This window comes from Narcine bancroftii, chromosome 3 (assembly GCF_036971445.1).
Source record: "Narcine bancroftii isolate sNarBan1 chromosome 3, sNarBan1.hap1, whole genome shotgun sequence".
Taxonomy (NCBI): Eukaryota; Metazoa; Chordata; class Chondrichthyes; order Torpediniformes; family Narcinidae; genus Narcine; species Narcine bancroftii.
The window spans coordinates 187,671,129-187,688,872 of record NC_091471.1 but is presented as its reverse complement, the minus strand read 5'-3'; the positions used below and the strand labels follow the sequence as shown (position 1 = coordinate 187,688,872).

Sequence of the window (17,744 nt, the reverse complement as noted above, 5' to 3'; positions counted from 1 at the left end):
AAAGTGGTATGTGAGTGGAAAGAAAAAGATTGAGTACTATTGCTTTAAGCTGTTCTTGAGAATCAAAGGGAAAGTTGAGGCTTCTTAGGAATTAATGTTTAATTTTGTACTGTTCAGCTGAATTTATTTTTTTAATTTTAATGATACAGCACAGTAGTCGGCCCTTCCAGCCCATGAAACATGTGCCACCTAATTACACCCAATTAACCTATTAACCCCATATGTTTTGAAGGGTGGCAAGAAACCCTACACACAGAGGAAATCAATGCAAGTCATGGGGAGAATACACAAACTCCTTACTGACCGCAGCAGACATGAATCAGGTGACTGGCATTATGCTAACCACTTTAGTGGCAATTGGAAACTCACAGCCCCAGATTAGTTTAAATCTGCATTGAAGTGATATTAATCTGCAGCAGTTCTGATTTGACTTGGTTGAAAGTGAGGTCACCTTTATGGCTTCCTGCCACATTCTTTTGGTATGCATACTTTGAACAACAGACACAGAGAGAAACGAGTGGGAATTTTGTGGGGGTTGCTGTTGGACGTTTAAATCCCCACTACCTTAGAGTTTATGAACATTGGATAGTTAAGAAATTTGAAATAAAGGGAAAACGAGCCAGCAATTTCAGGACTGAGGCATCAGAGATGTTTAACAAACATCATTCATTCAGTGGCATGGCCGTTGTTGCTCTGTGGAACTACTTTGCATTAAAATTTAAGCAGTGCAGTGGCTATTGCAGCAACTGATACAACGAGAGGGAAACCCACTTTGACCATTCAATTAATCCAGGTATTCTCCTTATCAAGCTAGTCGGGAACTAATCCCACTGAGTCAAGAGGTGTTGTTTTCATTGTAATTGTTCCATCAACCTGAGAGCTGCCCTGCCATAGGATATAAAAGTCTGCATTCTCAAAGACCAGGTGCCATTGTTTTTAATGTCGCACACATCAAGTTGCCTTTGGAGATATTTACCTGTAAAGGTCATTCCAGACATGGCCACTTTGACTATAGAGCCTTCCTGAGTTTTCATCTGCCTGCATTTGGCCAATATCCCTCTCACCTTCCCCGTCCACACAGCCATTGAGATGTCTCTTAAACAATGTAATTGTAGCTGATTCTGACACTTCCTCTATGCTTGTTGGAGCTAGATATCATGTGTTCTTCATTTGCCCAGTTTCCCGGTTGGTATAGATCTTTAGACGGCCTTCTTCACGGTGAAAGGACATGGATTGCACCTTTTGTACCTGCAGGAGGAAGTCCCAGAAGAAGGTCTCATTACTTTTGATTTCCCCACATGTGATTTGCACATGTGCAAATACAGACAAAAAGGTAAGATACCATAGTGACTGTGGTACTTCTGTCATTACAATCGCATGAAGTAATTTTGGCTGAGCTCTTGTGTTGTTGGAGGAGGTATATGAGAAGTCTGCCTTTTTCTCTGCCTGAAGCAATACATGGAAGAGGTAGAGAGAAAAGGGCAGCATGGTTTGGGTAGCAGTGAGCACAATTCTGTACATCGCCAGCGACCAAGGCTTGAATCCAGTCCTGTCTGTAAGGAGTTTGTTCATTCCCCCCGTTGTCTATGTGGGTTTCCTCCAGGTACTCCGATTTCCTCCCACTGTTCTAAAAGTACCGGGGTGGTAGGCCAATCGGGTGTGATTAAGCAGCACGGTCTCATGGGCTGAAAGGGCCTGTTACCATGCTGCATGTCTAATTTTTTTTTAAATGACCACATCCACAAATACAAGAAACTGCAGATGCTGTAAAAAAAGAACAATCTGGTGGAGGAACCTCAACAAGTGGGGTAGGGGAAAGATTGATCAATGTGTTGGGTCAGGACTCTGTTCAGCTAAGCATCTTTAAAAAACATGATGTTTCTATTCTTATATAAGTACAGAAACTTTCTAAGTTTGCATTTCATCCTCACCTTGCTGGACATACTTGGTGGATGACAAATTGCCCTTTAATTCGTTTCTGAAAGTCACAATTTGACAGAGAACAAATTGAAGGTTCAGCTAAAAATTTGAAGCATCATGGGACTGAAGAATGCAAAGTCCTCTGAATTCAGAAGTTTTTAATCAAAAACTGAAGTACAGCAGGCCATGTTTGCCGCAGGCTCCGTACAATGAGCAAGTGTAAAAATGGGAAATGGCATCATTTATATAGGGACAAATCCAGAATTAAACTGAATAATCAAATTACAAATGGGTTTCAACACATAGACAGTTTTGTTTACACAGTTACTGTCTTTGGCTCCATTACTTTCACAATACAGGAAGTGCTGATGTCACATGACTGGGCATGAAGGTTTGCCAATCTCATCATCAACAAATATACAGAAGTGTTAAAACATCCACAAATGATTGTATTGGCGATTTTTCTGATATGTCTGTTTGATTTCCTCTCATTTTGACTATTTCCTGCTTCTGATTCTAACTTGTATGAATCTTGACTATGAAAGGGCATTAGGAAAGCCAAGGGAAGTGATTTTCAGACAGACAGAACACAAACAAATATGCTTATATCTTTGTGAGTCATTAATTAGAGCCACTTTAAACCAGGTTTGTGCGTAAAATTGCTGCTGATCAGGAGTGAACCAATGACACATTTTAAAAAAAAAGTCGAATCAGGAACCATAATTTAATATGTAACAAAATTTAAGATAAACTGGAGCAGCGATTATCCGCTGTGGTATTTACTAAAAATATTGTTTGTATTGAGAACATCTTTCGCTAAAAAGAGTATAAATGTCAAATTCATATTTCTTTTATTAACATAGTAATCTACGGAAGGATCAGACTATGAGGCACAGAATATAGTTAATCGCATTTTGTCCTCAATTTCTAGTGCTTTTTGAATAAACAAGTGATTTTGACTACTGGAACTGAGAACAGTCTGGACCACTGTTGCTGTTGCCATCATGCAACTTTTCCACAATGTGATTGTGATGGATTCATGTTGTTGAGTCAAGGAGATCAAAAGAAAGCAAAAGGTGAATTTTTTGAAAGCTGACCAAATCATGCTTCCTTGTTTAACCAGAATAGTTAAAGTGGACAAATGTTACATTTTGATTATATTTCAGGCTTTCTAAAACTTGAACGAAACTTTCAAAAACTATTAAAACTGTTACCTCTTAAAAAAAAATTAAAACACTCCTCCTTCTTCAGTAAACATGGCTAAACATGAGCCCTTCGCCACATTCACTTCACCTCCATTTCCTGCACTTCTTCCTTTGGCCTATCCTTCCCAATATAACAGAGACATGTTCCCCTTGTCCTCACCTACCTTCCAACCAGCCTCTGCATCCAATATGTTATTCTCTGGAATTTTTATCAGCTACCACAGGCTTTCACCACCAGACACTTCTTCCCCTCCCCTTCCTGCTTTCCATAGGGATCACTTTCTCCTCAACTTCTTTGTCCACTCGTCCCTTCTCATTAATCACTCCCACCAACCCTGCCCCCCCCAAACCCAGCACTTAATCCCAGTGACCGTAAAAAAAATGTTACACCTGCATCTACACACCTCTCTCACCACCATTCAAAGCCCCAAACAATCCTTCCAACTGATGCATAACTTCACCTATGACTCTGTAGGGATCATTTACTGAATCCGGTGCTCCCGATGTGGTCTCCCTTGCATTGGGGAGTCTGGGACGGAATAGGAGATTGTATCATTAACCACCTTGGCTCTGTCCACTTCAAACGCAAGAATCTCCCAATGGCCAACCAATTCAATTCCACATTTCCATACCCACATTGAAACATCTGCCTATGGTATCATGTATTGTCTGGTTAACACCGCATGTAGATTGGAGGAACAGCACTTTATATTTTGTCTTGACACCCTCCAACCCAGTGGCATCAATTTTGACTTCCAATTTCCTGGTGGCCTCCATGGCCCTGCCCCAGCTTTCCTTTATCCCTCTGGGTCCAGTCCTCCTTGTCTTTCCCCTCCCCACCTCCCTGTCACCTGCACCTTCCATCCTCCAGAATCTCATCTGCTTCCCTTTCCTCCTTTCAGAATGCATCTTTCCCAGCGTTCTGCCCTTTCCCTATCAACTCTGAACTTTTTTTTCTTCCCCCACCCCACCTATTTGGACATCTGCCAATGAAAGGTTTTGGCCTGAAACATCAACTATCTTTTGCTTTCTATGGATGCTGCCTGACCTGCTGAGTTTCACCAGCAACTTATAGGTTGCTCCAGTTTTCCATCATCTACAGACTTCTTGTTTGCCTAACTTTTCACCATTTATAGTTCTATCCAATCACTTTATATCATTCATTGTGAAAGATGTGGCTCCGATTTTGCACGCAATCTTCCACATCTATGTTTTTGTACAACATTTCCTTTAAAATTGTATCATGTTCACAGTGGCCACTGATCTCTTTCTCATCTGCTGCAAAGTCTGCAGTGGTTTGATCTGGATGCTGATTCTGGCAGCTCCCATTGGACCACCAGCCTGGAGGCAAATCACTCACACTTTAACCAATTCTTCAAATGCCTTGACTCCTGGTTTGGCTGCAGCCATCAAAGTTTTAAACAAAGTATCAATGGCCACAATCATAATCGATGTCCTCATTCCTGCTGCAATATAATATCATATGCAGCAAATAGGGGTTCGATCTTATCTATATATCCAGTCCAGAATTCAATTGTACCATTAAAAAATCCACACTACTAATTGTCTCTCAATTACCAATCTTAAACTATCAATTTTCCCTCTCCCCATCACTTCTCAGCATTTTTCTCTTCTACCTTCCCACTTGTGTCCACCTATTCTTTCCTGTGCTCTACCCCCTTTCCCTCCCCCCAACTTTTTGACCCTCAATGAAGGTTGAAAACTGATTGCCTTTTACTTCCTATGGATGCTGTATAACCTGCTGAGTTTCTCCAGTACTTTTGTGCTCAGACCTAATTGTCACCACAGATGATATAAGCACAAAAGCTAAAGTGATGAATTTTAACCCACTGTCAATAAACTCTGCTATTCCACAACTCCAGAAAAAGAATCGGAAAGCCTCATGAAAATCAAGCAACAGTTATTCCTGCAAACAGTAGAGTTACTGACCCTCAGTTCTCCAGAGGAGCCCAGAGGAGTTGTTCAGAGGAGACCTCAAGTGTGAATTGTTCAGAAGGGCCTTGGATCATGAGTTGTTCAGAGAAGCCCAGAATTTGTCAGAAAATTGTGTGTTAAAATTAACCTCCGTGTCATCAACCTTGTATTCTTGGGAAATTTACAACACCTGCAAGCTTTGATTTGTTCAGGTCACACAATCCTCTCACAGTAAAAGTGAAGAGAATATTGTTCTTGAAAAATAGAGCACATGTCCCTGAAGTGAATCATCCACATAATTGCTGCACATAGAAAGATTTAGCAGAAGCCTCCAGCCATTGCCAGCAACATAAAAGGGTAACATATCGGAAACACTCATTATTGGGAGAGTGCAGTTCCAGTTGAGGAAGTTGCTGGTCAATAGCAAAAGCGAGCTAAGCTAAGGCAGAAAAAAGGATGCCACTGGTAAGCTCAGACAGGAACCTCATGAGGATGTTAATTTAAATGATGGGATGAGAAAAAATGCCTTTTTGTGCTGCATTCTACAATTCCATCATAATCAAATTATAGAGTATGAATAAAATTCACAGAAGAATTTCCTTCAGTAGTTTTTGTTCTGCAAATCCTTGTGCAATAATAATCAGTGACATTATCAAAGTATTGTAAAAATTACTCTCAAATAGTGCAGTCCCCACTGAAAGTTATTAGTAAATAAAATCAAAGTTCTGTTAGAACATGTAAACAGTAACCCATCTGTAGGAACCCTGGTGAGCAATCCAATCGAGTTTGTTAAATTCTATGGATGAGATCACCTTTCAGGGACTAAACTCAGCTTGTTTGCTTACTTCTACAGGGCATTCTGAAAGGGGAATTTAATTAAAATTTTTTAGAGATACTGCATGATAACAGGCCATTCCAGTCCACAAGCCCATACCACCCAAATACACCATGTGACTGATTAACCGAGCTTCCCTGTATGCCTTTTAGAATGTGGGAGGAAGCCAGCAGAAATGTGCGTGTAAGCACATTTACTTGAAAGTCAAACTCTTTCTTTGCTCACCAATCAAATAGGATCCCTCAAACTCCATTTTTATTTGCCTTTAGTGTATGTTAATGTACCCCCAAAGTCCTCTCTCTCTCTCTCTCTCTCTCATGTCACAGCTAGGCTTCACAACAGCTTGCATGTATATAGAGCCTTCAGCGAGGTAAAGTATCCTAAACCAGTTCATGAGTACGGGTACATTGTCAGTCAACATTTTACACTGAGCTATGAAAGGAGGTGCTGCTGCAGCAACTATAAACTTGGACAAGGATGGGAGTTCTGAGGAATATCTTCAGGCACAACGAGAGGGAAAGAGACATACTTCCACAACTTTGATTCAAGCAGCTGAGAACATGGCCACTGGTGGTGGCTTTCGGGGAAGGAGGAAACATAAATTTCAAGGCAGTGATGAGGAACAAACAACATTTATAGAAATGATGATGAGATGAAAATACAAAGCTTTCTTCATTTGCAGGAGAGGTGAATGGTCCAAAACAATAATAGAGACTTAAGTTGAATAAGTTAAAAATGTTAATCTTCTAGACTGTGTGGGAAGCTGTGTGATGCCCCAGGCCTGTCATCTATTGAGACTGTGAGACTCGGCATCAGACTTTCTCTTTGGCTGGTTTCAAATTTAGTCACCTACAGAGTAGGGAGGCCTGGGACACTGTAATGGGAGTGTTAAACATAAAGATAAACGAAGTGTGCTTTCTTTCAGCTGTCTAAATTTGACTTTCTGACTTCAAACATTTTCTTTAAGGAGTTTACCCCAGATTGCTGACTGAGAAAGAAATCAGCTGCATATTATTTTTGAAACTCCTGCAGCGTCCCTCAGCTGCATTTTTAGTCATGTGCAGTCAGCAGGGTTTGGAGTAAATCGCTGATTCTTTTGCCTGATGAATGTTAGAATATAGTTTTTGAATTTTTATTGGAAAAAAATATTTGCTAGCTCAGCAATTCCATTTATCAAACCCATTAGAATTATTAGGAGATTTAAAATGAGGTGTATTTGCCACCCATACATAAACATTGTTTTTTTTTAATTGACAAATTTCCTAGCTTATGTAATGAATACCATAACTCAGCCCTTATTTACCTTGAAAATAGGTTCAATACAAAATTGTATTTTCGTTTCCATCGTATAATTCTCCCATTAAGTAAAAGAGACTGACATGAAACAGTTTCCTGGTCCTAATCTGCACCCTGCTCACTGGTTCTGGTCCAACTCTGACTCCCATCCAATTTTCTCTGACCTCCAACCCTGTACAAATTCATGCCAAGGATTTGCAGAAAAATTAATCAACACAGAGAACGTGGACTGTCAAATATCCATCAAAATAACAATGAAAATATCCAATTATTATTAAAGCCAGCTACCTCTCTAAATTTAAAGAAAATTACAACAGGAGGTTGCTGCAATTCTCCTGTCATTAGCGCTAGTGAAACACAGCAAGCTGCATCAAACTTTGAAAAAAAGTTTAGCTGCAGTTCAGCTTCCAATAAAGTCAATTAGCTAAACAATCTCCAGATAAATTGTGCAAAAAAAAAATCCATGAAATGAAAATCAAAAAAGCCGCAGAGGCTGAAAGTCTAAAATAAAAACAGAAAATGCTGCAAATACTCAGCAAGGCAGGTCACATCCTTGGAAAGAAAAGCACAGTTAACATTTCAGGCTGAAGACCATTTGTCAGAACCTGAAGAAGCTCTCCACTGCTCTCTAACCGAGTTCTTACGAAGTCTTCAATCTGAAACGTTATCCTCTTCTCATAGATGCAGCCTGACCTATTGAGAATTTACAGAAAATTCTGTTCATTTTCTTGGTTAAATTTTGCTGAGCTTTACAGAATCTAATCTATTATCTTCATTAACTTAATTCAGGGGTGCACGATAGACATCCACCCTACCAATTATTTATTTCCAGTTTCACCATAACCTCCCAAGGAGCAGAAGAATAGGTAATGTTATTGGACTATCAGCAGCATTTGCGCAGGTTTCTGGATGGATTTATCCCAATGAGGCAGGAAATGGATGGTAGTGAAAGGAACCATGGTTGACAGGATAGGTGGAACAATGTCAAGAGGAGGAAGGAAGCATGCATAAGATTTAAGAAGTAAAAATCAGGCAATGCTCATGAGAATTACAAGGTGGCCAGGAAGGAACTGATGAAGAGAATTAGGACATCCAGAAGGGGACATGAGAAGATCATGACAAGTAGGATTAAGGAAATCCCAATGTGTACCAAATGCACATGATGAACAAGAGAATGACTAGAATGAGGGTAGAACAGCTCAGAGACAAAGGGGCCTGAGGAGGAAAGGTCCTCAGTGAATACATTACTTCATTGTTCACCTTGATGAATGTGAGGTAAGTGTAGAACAGACTAGCATGCTGGAGCATGTTTAGGTTAAGAAAGAGGTTGTGTTGATTCCATGAAAAACATTTGGATAGATAAGTCCCCAGGGCCAGACATAACGGGAGGCGAGGGAAGAAATTTCTTAGGGATCAACAATGATCTTTTTCCCCTTGCTAGCCACAGAAGTGGCACTAGAGGATTTGAGGATGGCAAATGTAGTTGCCTTGTTCAAGAAATGTAATTAGGGATAATCCTGGGAATTGTAGACCAGTGAGTCTTGCATCAGGGATGGGCAAATTATAGGAGAGGATCCTTTTGGACACATTTATGAGCAATTTTCAAAGCATAGTACAGTAAAAATCCCCATTATCCAGCATTGAATCAACCAGAAATCCCAACAATCGGCAAAAAATAAATAAATAAATAAATAGATAAATAAATAGATACATCTTAAGATAAACAAAAATAAATAAAACTTTGTTTATTATATTTTGGAAGTTATGGGAATGACTTGATTAAAGTGAACTTTATGTAATTAAATACTGCAATATCAATTTTCAATGACATTTTGCACTGACTTTTGTCTTTTAAACAGTGCAGGTGTATTAGTTAGGCATGGTAACAGTGTGTCTCAGGCAACAGGAAAATTCACATATTTGGCATCCGCAATCCCCGTAAGTGCAGGATAATAGGGATTCTGACCATTAAGGATAGTCAGCAAGGCTTTGTGAGGGGTACATCATACCTCACTAGAACCATAGAAAACTCCAGCACAGAAAACAGGCCATTTGGTCCTTCTAGTCTGTGCCAAAACATCAATCCACTAGTCCCACTGACTTGCACCCATTTCATAATCCTCCAGACCTCTACCATTCATGTACCTATCCAATTTATTCTTAATACTTAATAATGAGCCCACATTTATCATGTCAGATGGCAACTTCTTCCAAACTCCCACCACTCTCATAGTGAAGTTCCCCCTAACATGCGGCCTAAAACTTTCACCTTTCACCCTAAAGTCATGTCCTCTTGTATTTATCTCTCCCAATCTAAGTGGAAAGAGCCAACTTGCACTTACTCTGTCTATTCCCCTCAAAATTTTGTAAACATCTATCAAATTTCCCATCATTCTTCTACGCTCCAAGGAATAAAGTCCTAACCTGTTTAATCTTTCCTTGTAATCCAACTCCTGAAGACCCGGCAACATCCAAGTAAATCTTCTTTACACTCTTACTGATATCCTTCCTGTAGTTTGGTGACCAGAACTGCACACAATACTCCAAATTTGGCCTCACCAATGTCTTGTACAACTTCACCAACTCCTGTACTCAATACTTTAATTTGTGAAGTCCAAGATACCAAAAGCTTTCTTTCCAACCCTATCTACCTGTGACACAAATTTCCAGGAATTATGTATCTGTATTCCCAGATCCTTTTTTTTCCTCCACATTCCTCAGTGCCCTACCATTTACTGTCCTACCTTGGTTTGTCCTTCCAAAATGCAACACCTCACACTTGTCTGCATTAAATTCCACCTGCCATTTTTCCAGATGGTCCAGATCCCTCTGCAATCTTTGAAAACCTTCCTCGCTGTCCACAACACCTCCAATCTTAGTGTCATCAGTGAACTTGCTGATCCAATTTCCCACATTATCATCCAGATCATTGATATACACAACAAACAACAATGTCCCAGCACAGATCCCTGAGGCACACCATTAGTCACAGGCCTAGTTTAATGTTTCAAGGAGGTGAAAAAATTAATGAAGGAGGGCTGTGGATGTGGTGCATATCGATTTTAGTAATACATTTGACAATGATCCCCATTGTAGTCTCATCCAAAAAGTTGCGAGGCATGGGATCCTTGGAAACTTGGCTGCTTGGATACAGAATTGGCTTTTCCACAGAAGACAGAGTTCAGTAATAGATGGAGTGTATTCGGCCTGGAGGTTGGTGACTGGTGTTGTGCTGCAGGGATCTGTTCTGGGACTATTGCTGTTAGTGATTTTTATGAATTAAAAAGTGGATTGATGTTTCGGCACAGACTAGAAGGACCAAATGGCCTGTTTTCTGTGCTGGAGTTTTCTATGGTTCTAGTGAGGTATGATGTACCCCTCACAAAGCCTTGCTGACTATCCTTAATAGTGATGGGCTAGTAACTTTTCAGATGATATGAAAGGTAAAGGTATTTTGTATAGTGTAGAAGTTGTCATATGTTAAAACGGGATATAGACAGGATGTGGAGATAAACAGAGAAGAGGCAGATGGAGTTCAATCCAGAATATTATGAAATGATGCCCTCTGGAAGATTGAACCTGAAGGTGGAGTATGTGGTTAATAGTAGGTTTCATAGCAGTGTGGAAGAACAGAGAGATTGGGGTCCAGATCGATAGATCTCTCAAGGTTCCTACACAAGTTGATAGGGTGGTCAAGAAGACATGTGGTGTGCTGGCCTTCTTTAATCAGGGGATTGAGTTCAACATCCATGAGGTAATGTTGCAGTTCTTTAAAACTCTGGTTAGTCACAGAGTATTGTGTTCAGTTCTGTTTGCCTCCTTAAAAAAAGGATGTGAAAGCTTTGGAGAGGGTGAAGGGGAGATTTACCAGGATGCTGCCTGGATTGGAGAACGTCTTATGTAGAAAGGTTAAGTGACCTGGGTTTTCCTCTATGGAGTGAACGGTGACTTAATAGAGATGTATAAGATATTTGTGTCTAATAATTTTGACAAGTTATGTGTTGAATATGATATTTTGCCTTCACACATGTTGTTTCACATCTTGAACCACAGAAAAGAGTTGTATTGTCAATTTGCCCAACTTCACAAAAAATTCCACTCATCTAACTCAAAAGCAATTTATTACTGTGGTTCAGTTCAATCCATGTTCACCAGAACAAATACATAACCATTGTACATCTCAAGTATTTGGACAGGTCATGTTCCCTTTCTGCATCTCATAATTATCCCCACCTAATATACCTGGTATGGGTTTGGACTGATTTTAAGTAAAAAATGACAAAAATTATTGCTTTCCCTGAAAACATGGTTTTGTACTGTGAAGAAATATTCTCTCCCTCACTGTTATGAAACAGATTTGCCAGAGACTTCAAGTTAAAGTTAATCTTCCTCAATCCATATTAGTTGAACCCAATGTGCTGAGGCAAAATCAAGGGGAGAGAAGGATTTTGCATGAGACAGCAGCTTGCTACAATTAGCTTTGCTTGTGTGTAAAAAAACTTAGTAGCCAAAAATGTGACAAAAGAAATCTATTATCTATACCATATGCCAGGCAAAAACCTCAAACATCTGTTTTTAGGATGCACCAGATTATGGTTTACTACCAAAAGAAGCTATCATTCCAAAACTGGCCTGTGGTGTGCTGTCAGTCAGAAGCAAACACACAAAACCAAAGACTGTACCACAGGCTTTATTCAACTTAAACTTCTACAGAGCCAGCTGTGAGATTGTGCCACTGTAAACTCTGAGAATGACTTCGAAGGGCCGGCTCAGGCTTATATCCTGGAGGGTGATTGACTCCCAACCGGGTGGGGCTTGGTCCATTCAGGTCGGCTGATTGACAGCCGGCCAGGTGTTGTCTTGTCCCCATGCTCCTCTGCAGGTACAGAGGTTGCCCCCTGAAGTAGGCCAGTGGTGTACCACCACATTCACCCCCTTCTTTAAAATTGACCTGGGGGGGAGGGGGAGGAGTTGCAATAAAGCCCCAAAACATATACACAGTATTACAGATTAAGACGGTTCAGCAGCCGTCGGAGTTTCTGCGTGTGTGGGGGGGCTGAGGGCTGGGGCCGGAGCGGCTGGTGTGGTGCAGCATGGAGAAGTGGCCAGGGTTAAGTTGTGTGTATCTCATCGGATGGGGGGGGGGGGGTGAGTTCGTCCCTCATGGTTGAGGCAAGTCCTTTGTGCCCAAGGAGGTCCTGAATGCACCATAGCTGTCCGGGGTCAGGGGTATGTGTCAGGCCGCCGGGATCCTGGGCTGGAAGATGCTGTGATGTGGTTGGTGCTCCTGCCTGTGACAGGTCCCTGATTGAGATGGTGTCCTCCCTGCCACTGCCAAACCTAACGTAGGCATAGTTGTGGTTCGCATGTAGGAGGAACACCTGCTCGACCAGAGGTATGGCCTTGTGCGCCCACACGTGCCTACGCAGGAGCACTGGTCTCGGGGACACAAACCATGCCGGGAGAGACGTTTCCGTCGCCGATCTCCTGGGGAACAAAAACAGGTGCTCGTGAGGGGTCTCGTTGGTAGCCATGCACAGGAGTGAACGAATGGCATGGAGCGCCTCAGGAAGAACCTCCTGCCAGTATTCTATGGACCACCCTTTTGACTTTAGAACCAGGGAACTGCCTTCCAGATCACCCCATTCTCACATTCCACTTGCCCATTACCTTTTGGGTTGTATCTAGTCGAACGACTAGTCACAATGCCCCTTGATGTCAGGTACTGGCGCAGTTCCTCACTCATGAATCTAGTCCCCCAGTTGCTGTGGATAAATGCAGGGTAGCCAAACATGGTGAAGATCTATGTCAGTGCCCTGATGACGGTGGCCATGGAGGTGTCTGGGCCAGGGATGGCAAATAGAAAGCGGGAGTACTCGTCTATGACAGTGAGGAAATAGACGTTGCGATTTGTGGAAAGCAGGGGCCCCTTGAAGTCCATGCCAAGGCACTCGAAGGGCCAAGTGGCCTTCACAACATGAGCCTGGAGTGGGCAGAAAAAGTGGGGTTTGCATTCCGCGCAGACCTGACAGGCCTTGATCGTGGTCCTGACATCCCTGATGGTGTACGGGAGGTTCCGGGACTTGATAAAATGGTATAAGCGAGTGACGCCTGGGTGGCAGAGGGAGTCGTGCAGTGCCTGCAGCTGGTCATCGTGGAGGAACACGCAGGTCTGGGAAAGGGCATCGGGGGAGTCGTTAAACTTCCCGCGGTGATACTGGGTGTCATAGCTGTATGTTGCCATCTCGACTCTCCAGCGCAAGATCTTGACCCTGTGTGTGGTGTTGAACATGAATGCCACTGCCCGCTGGTCGGTGAGGAGGGTGAACCTCCTGCCAGCCAGGTAATGGCACCAGTGATGGACTGCTTCCACTATCGCTTGGGCCTCCTTTTCAATGGCGGAGTTCCCTAACTCGGAGCCGTGGAGGGTCCTGGAAAAGAAGGCGAATGGGTGTCCCCCTTGGTTGAGAGTGGCGACGAGGGCCACATCGGAGGTATCGCTCTCCACTTGGAAGGGGGAGTCCTCGTCCACGGCATGCATCGTGGTGTCTGCGATGTCCTGCCTGATGCACATAAATGCCGTCTGTGCCTCGGGTGGGAGCAGGAATGTTGTGACCTGGGCCAGTGGGCGGACCTTATCCGAGAAGCAGGATAAGCACTGAGAGTAATAAGAGAATAAGCCAAGGCACCTGCAGAGGGCTTTGAGCATGGTGGGGAGGGGCAGCTCCATTAACAGGCGCATCCATTCTGGATCTGGGCTGATAACACCATGTGCCACAATGTACCCAAGTATGGCGAGGAGGGTGGTGCTGAACACACACTTCTCTTCGTTTTAAATGAGGTTCAGCTCCTCGGCTATCAGGAGAAATTTCTCCAGGTTGGCATCGTGGTCCTGCTGGTCTTGGCCATAAATGGTGACATTATCCAGGTATGGAAAAGTCACCTTTAGATTGTGCCGGTCTACCGTTCGATCCATCTCCAGCTGGAAGATGGAGACCCCAAACGGAACTCAGCAGAACTGGTACAGGTGCCTGTCCGCCTCAAAGGCGGTATAGGGCTTGTCCTGCGGGTGAATGGGGAGTTGGTGATAGGCCGAGTTCAGGTCAATTGTGGAGAAGACCCGGTGGCGGGCTATCTCATTGAGCATGTTGGCTATCCTTGGTAGGGGGTAGGTATCCAGCTGGGTGTACCAGTTCATGGTCCACGACCATCCTCGGCTTGCTTCCCCCTTTGACCACTAGGACTTGGATTCTCCAAGGGATGTTGCTGGGCTAAATGACACCTTCCGCCAGAAGTCACTGCACCTCCACCCTGAGGACATCTCTGTCCACGGCGCAATAGTGTCTACTTCTGGCGGCTATTGGCTTGCAGTCTGGCATGAGGTGTGAGAAGAGTGCAGGAGGGGTGATGCGCAGCATGGAGAGGCTGCAGGTTGGCCGGGGCTGGTTGGACAGCACGCTGTAGAGTGTGAGTGGAGGTGGGGGGGCCCCCCGAAGGCAAGGGTGATGCTCTGCAAGTGGCACTGGAAATCCAGGCCCAGGAGGACTGTGGTGCAGAGTTTGGGCATGACCAGGAGCCTGAACCTAGTTTATGTCTCTCCCCTTCCCCCCCCCCCCCCCCCCCGCACAGTCAGATCGGCCGAGCAGAATCCGAGGGTATTGATAGTCTGGTCTTTGATGGTGAAGCTGCTAGAGAAGGTGGTGGGGTGGATTTTTAGCTTGTGAATGGGCCATGCTCGGGTGAATGAAACTCTCAGTGCTGCCACTTTCGATTAGGCACTTTGTTACCTGTCCGTTGATTTTTACGTCTATCATGGAGCGCTCGAGGTTGTGGGGAATGTCCCTGGTCAGTGTGGTGGCTGATAGGACCATCCCGGGGACCGAGTCGTCATTCCCCAATGGTGGAGGCGAATTGTGGTCGTCGGTGTCTACTGCAGACATCGTGAGAGGTGAGTGTCGACCAGTGGTGCTCTCCATAGACGTGGGGTGTGGTATGCAGTGGTTAGCAGCATGCAGAGGTGTGGGGTGCATCGGTATGGCGGCCTGATCCTCACCCGTGTTGACCACTTTGTCATCGCTGAAGGCCTGGGAGGCCTTGGTGTTGGTGGCGTCCGCGCCTTTCCAGGCCAAGATGACGGCGCCGCATGAGAGGGTGAGGCATGGCTGGCCTTCTTCCCCGGCTGCGCTCGGTGTGCTGGGGGAAGTGATGTCATGCCACTAGCTGTCGGGGAGGGTAACGTCATCACATCCGGCGGAAATGACGTCATTCCGTAGACCAGAAGTGAAGTCGTTGTAGTCTTTGGTGGGCGGCGCTGGCAAGAGCGAGGGCTGGTCCAAGCGCATGGTGAACACAAGGCATTCGTTGCTGGAGAGGCCAGAAGTTGGGTTGCCGGGGCTGGGGAGGCCGGAAGTGGCTGCAGGGGCAATGGCGTCGCCCGGCAATCACATGTGGCGGGGGCTGTGAGGGAGGGGAGAGATCTTAGAGGGCTGCTGACTGGTTTTGTGTGGCATACCTTGGCAAAGTGGCCTTTCTTGCTTCATCTCGAGCAATACTGGTTTTTGGGGCAGTTTTGGCATGATCAATGATCAGACCCACATCGGGACCCACGGTACTTATAGGGGTACTGGGCACCCGCAGCCGTGAAGATTTCTTCCCCAGCTTGATCCAGGGCCACAGCAGCCAAATGTGCTGACCACGCGGAAGCCTGGAATCGAAGGCTTCGGTGTGCATGGCTGCTGCCTCCAGGGTTCGGAATACCTCCACTGTTTTGGGCAGTGAGTAGATATTTTCTTCCAGCAGCTTCTGCCTGATGGCCCTTGTGCGTTGCCCTCAAACGTAGGCATCTCTGATCAACCTCTCAACCTCCTTTACATTTACTTCGGGTTCAGCCAGACAAAGTCGGGCCAATTCACACAGGGCTCCCAGGTAAGACTCGGCTGCCTTCCCGGGTAGTTGGCTTCAGATACTCAGGAGGTACCTTGCAAAGACCATATTCATGGGCGGTTTATACATGGTCTCGAGGGTGTGCATTCGCTTCCGAGATCCCGGTGCAGTCTTTGAGTACCTGGAAGGCTCGGGGACCCAGCTTTGATCAGAGTAAGACGAGTTTCTTTCAATTGGAGTCCAGGGTGTCATCGGCGTGAGCCTCAATGATCGCTTCAACCATGTGCTTCCAGATCTCAAAGCATGTTTGTGCTTCCGGGTGGCATAGTTCGATTTCGAGACTCCCGGCGCTCAGGAACTTTTCCATAGCAGCTTTTAAAATTTACGTCGAATAAATTGTGGTGCACTGTCGGTCAGATGAAAACACATAAAACCAAAAACTGTACCATAGGCTTTATTCACGTAAACTTCCACAGAACCAGCTGTGAGATTGTACTGCTGTTAACCCTGAGAGTGACTTCGAAGGGCCGGCTCAGGCTTATATCCCGAGGGTGATTGACACCCGATCGGGTGGGGCTTGGTCCATTCAGGTCAGCTGATTGACAGCCGGCCAGGTGTTGCCTTGTCCCCATGCTCTTCTGCAGGTACAGAGGTTGTCCCCTGCAGTAGGCCAGTGGTGTATCATCACATGCCTCATCACATAGTCTGAAGGAGAATGTGAAATCGGTGGTGGCTCACCTTCTATTGTCTCAGGCTTCCCACCAATAGAGTTCGTTGCTCTGTGTATGTGTGCCTGTCTGCCCAGAGAAGAACATGGATTACACAAATGCTGCTTAAAGGAATCCAACACCTTTTAAAGGGAAGATTCCTTGGTGTTAGGCAGGAAGACACCTGTAAATCAACAAATGAATGTACTGTCTACAGATCAAACTTAAACAACGGCTTGTTCCTCTTTTTCAGAACAATTGATTAAAATTATAGAGTACCTCTCCTTTGGAATGAATGATGAGATAAGTGTTACTGACATCTCCTCATTCACATTTGACCACTTGGTAAGCTTTGGATGAGAGTATCTGAGTCAAACGGTTATATTTGTGATGTATTAAATTTCCAATGCTATGTCACTAAAATAAAAGGCATTTCTATCCCTCTGTATAGTGACATTTCCCTCTCCACCAATATCTACATTTCACAGGAATAAGACTCGATGAGACTCTCTGGTCCGCTCTTCCCTCCCCACACCTTCTTCCACTCTTTCACCCCCTTAGGCACTTCCCTCTGTAATAGCAGAAAGTGCAAAACTGTCCATGCATCTCCCCCCCCCCCCCCCCCCCCACCCCTTACTGTCAGGCTAGGCCGAACGTACACTTGGGAAAGAATACATCATATTACAGCCTTAAACTTCACAGCCTTAAACTTTTTGTTTGAGGTAACCCCCATTCCCACCTGGTTCCACTGTTTCTTTCTTTATCTATTCTTGGACTTGGTTGATTTTTCCTCTTTCAAACTTTTCTTAACCCCCAACTCCCAGCCCTTACTGTCAGGCTAGGCCGAACGTACACTTGGGAAAGAATACATCATATTACAGCCTTAAACTTCACAGCCTTAAACTTTTTGTTTGAGGTAACCCCCATTCCCACCTGGTTCCACTGTTTCTTTCTTTATCTATT

General features: G+C 44.3%; 2 long non-coding RNA genes across 3 annotated transcripts in view; both read left to right on the top strand.

Moving 5' to 3' along the window:
- The window catches only part of LOC138757953 (uncharacterized), a 289,593-nt gene that overhangs the window by 265,470 nt on the left and 6,379 nt on the right, over positions 1 to 17,744 (top strand). The gene's annotated exons all lie outside the window — the stretch shown is intronic.
- On the top strand, positions 1,121 to 5,389 carry LOC138757954 (uncharacterized). The gene is made up of 3 exons (XR_011354007.1): positions 1,121 to 1,333; positions 2,852 to 2,996; positions 5,009 to 5,389. It is a non-coding gene; the product is annotated as an uncharacterized lncRNA (long non-coding RNA).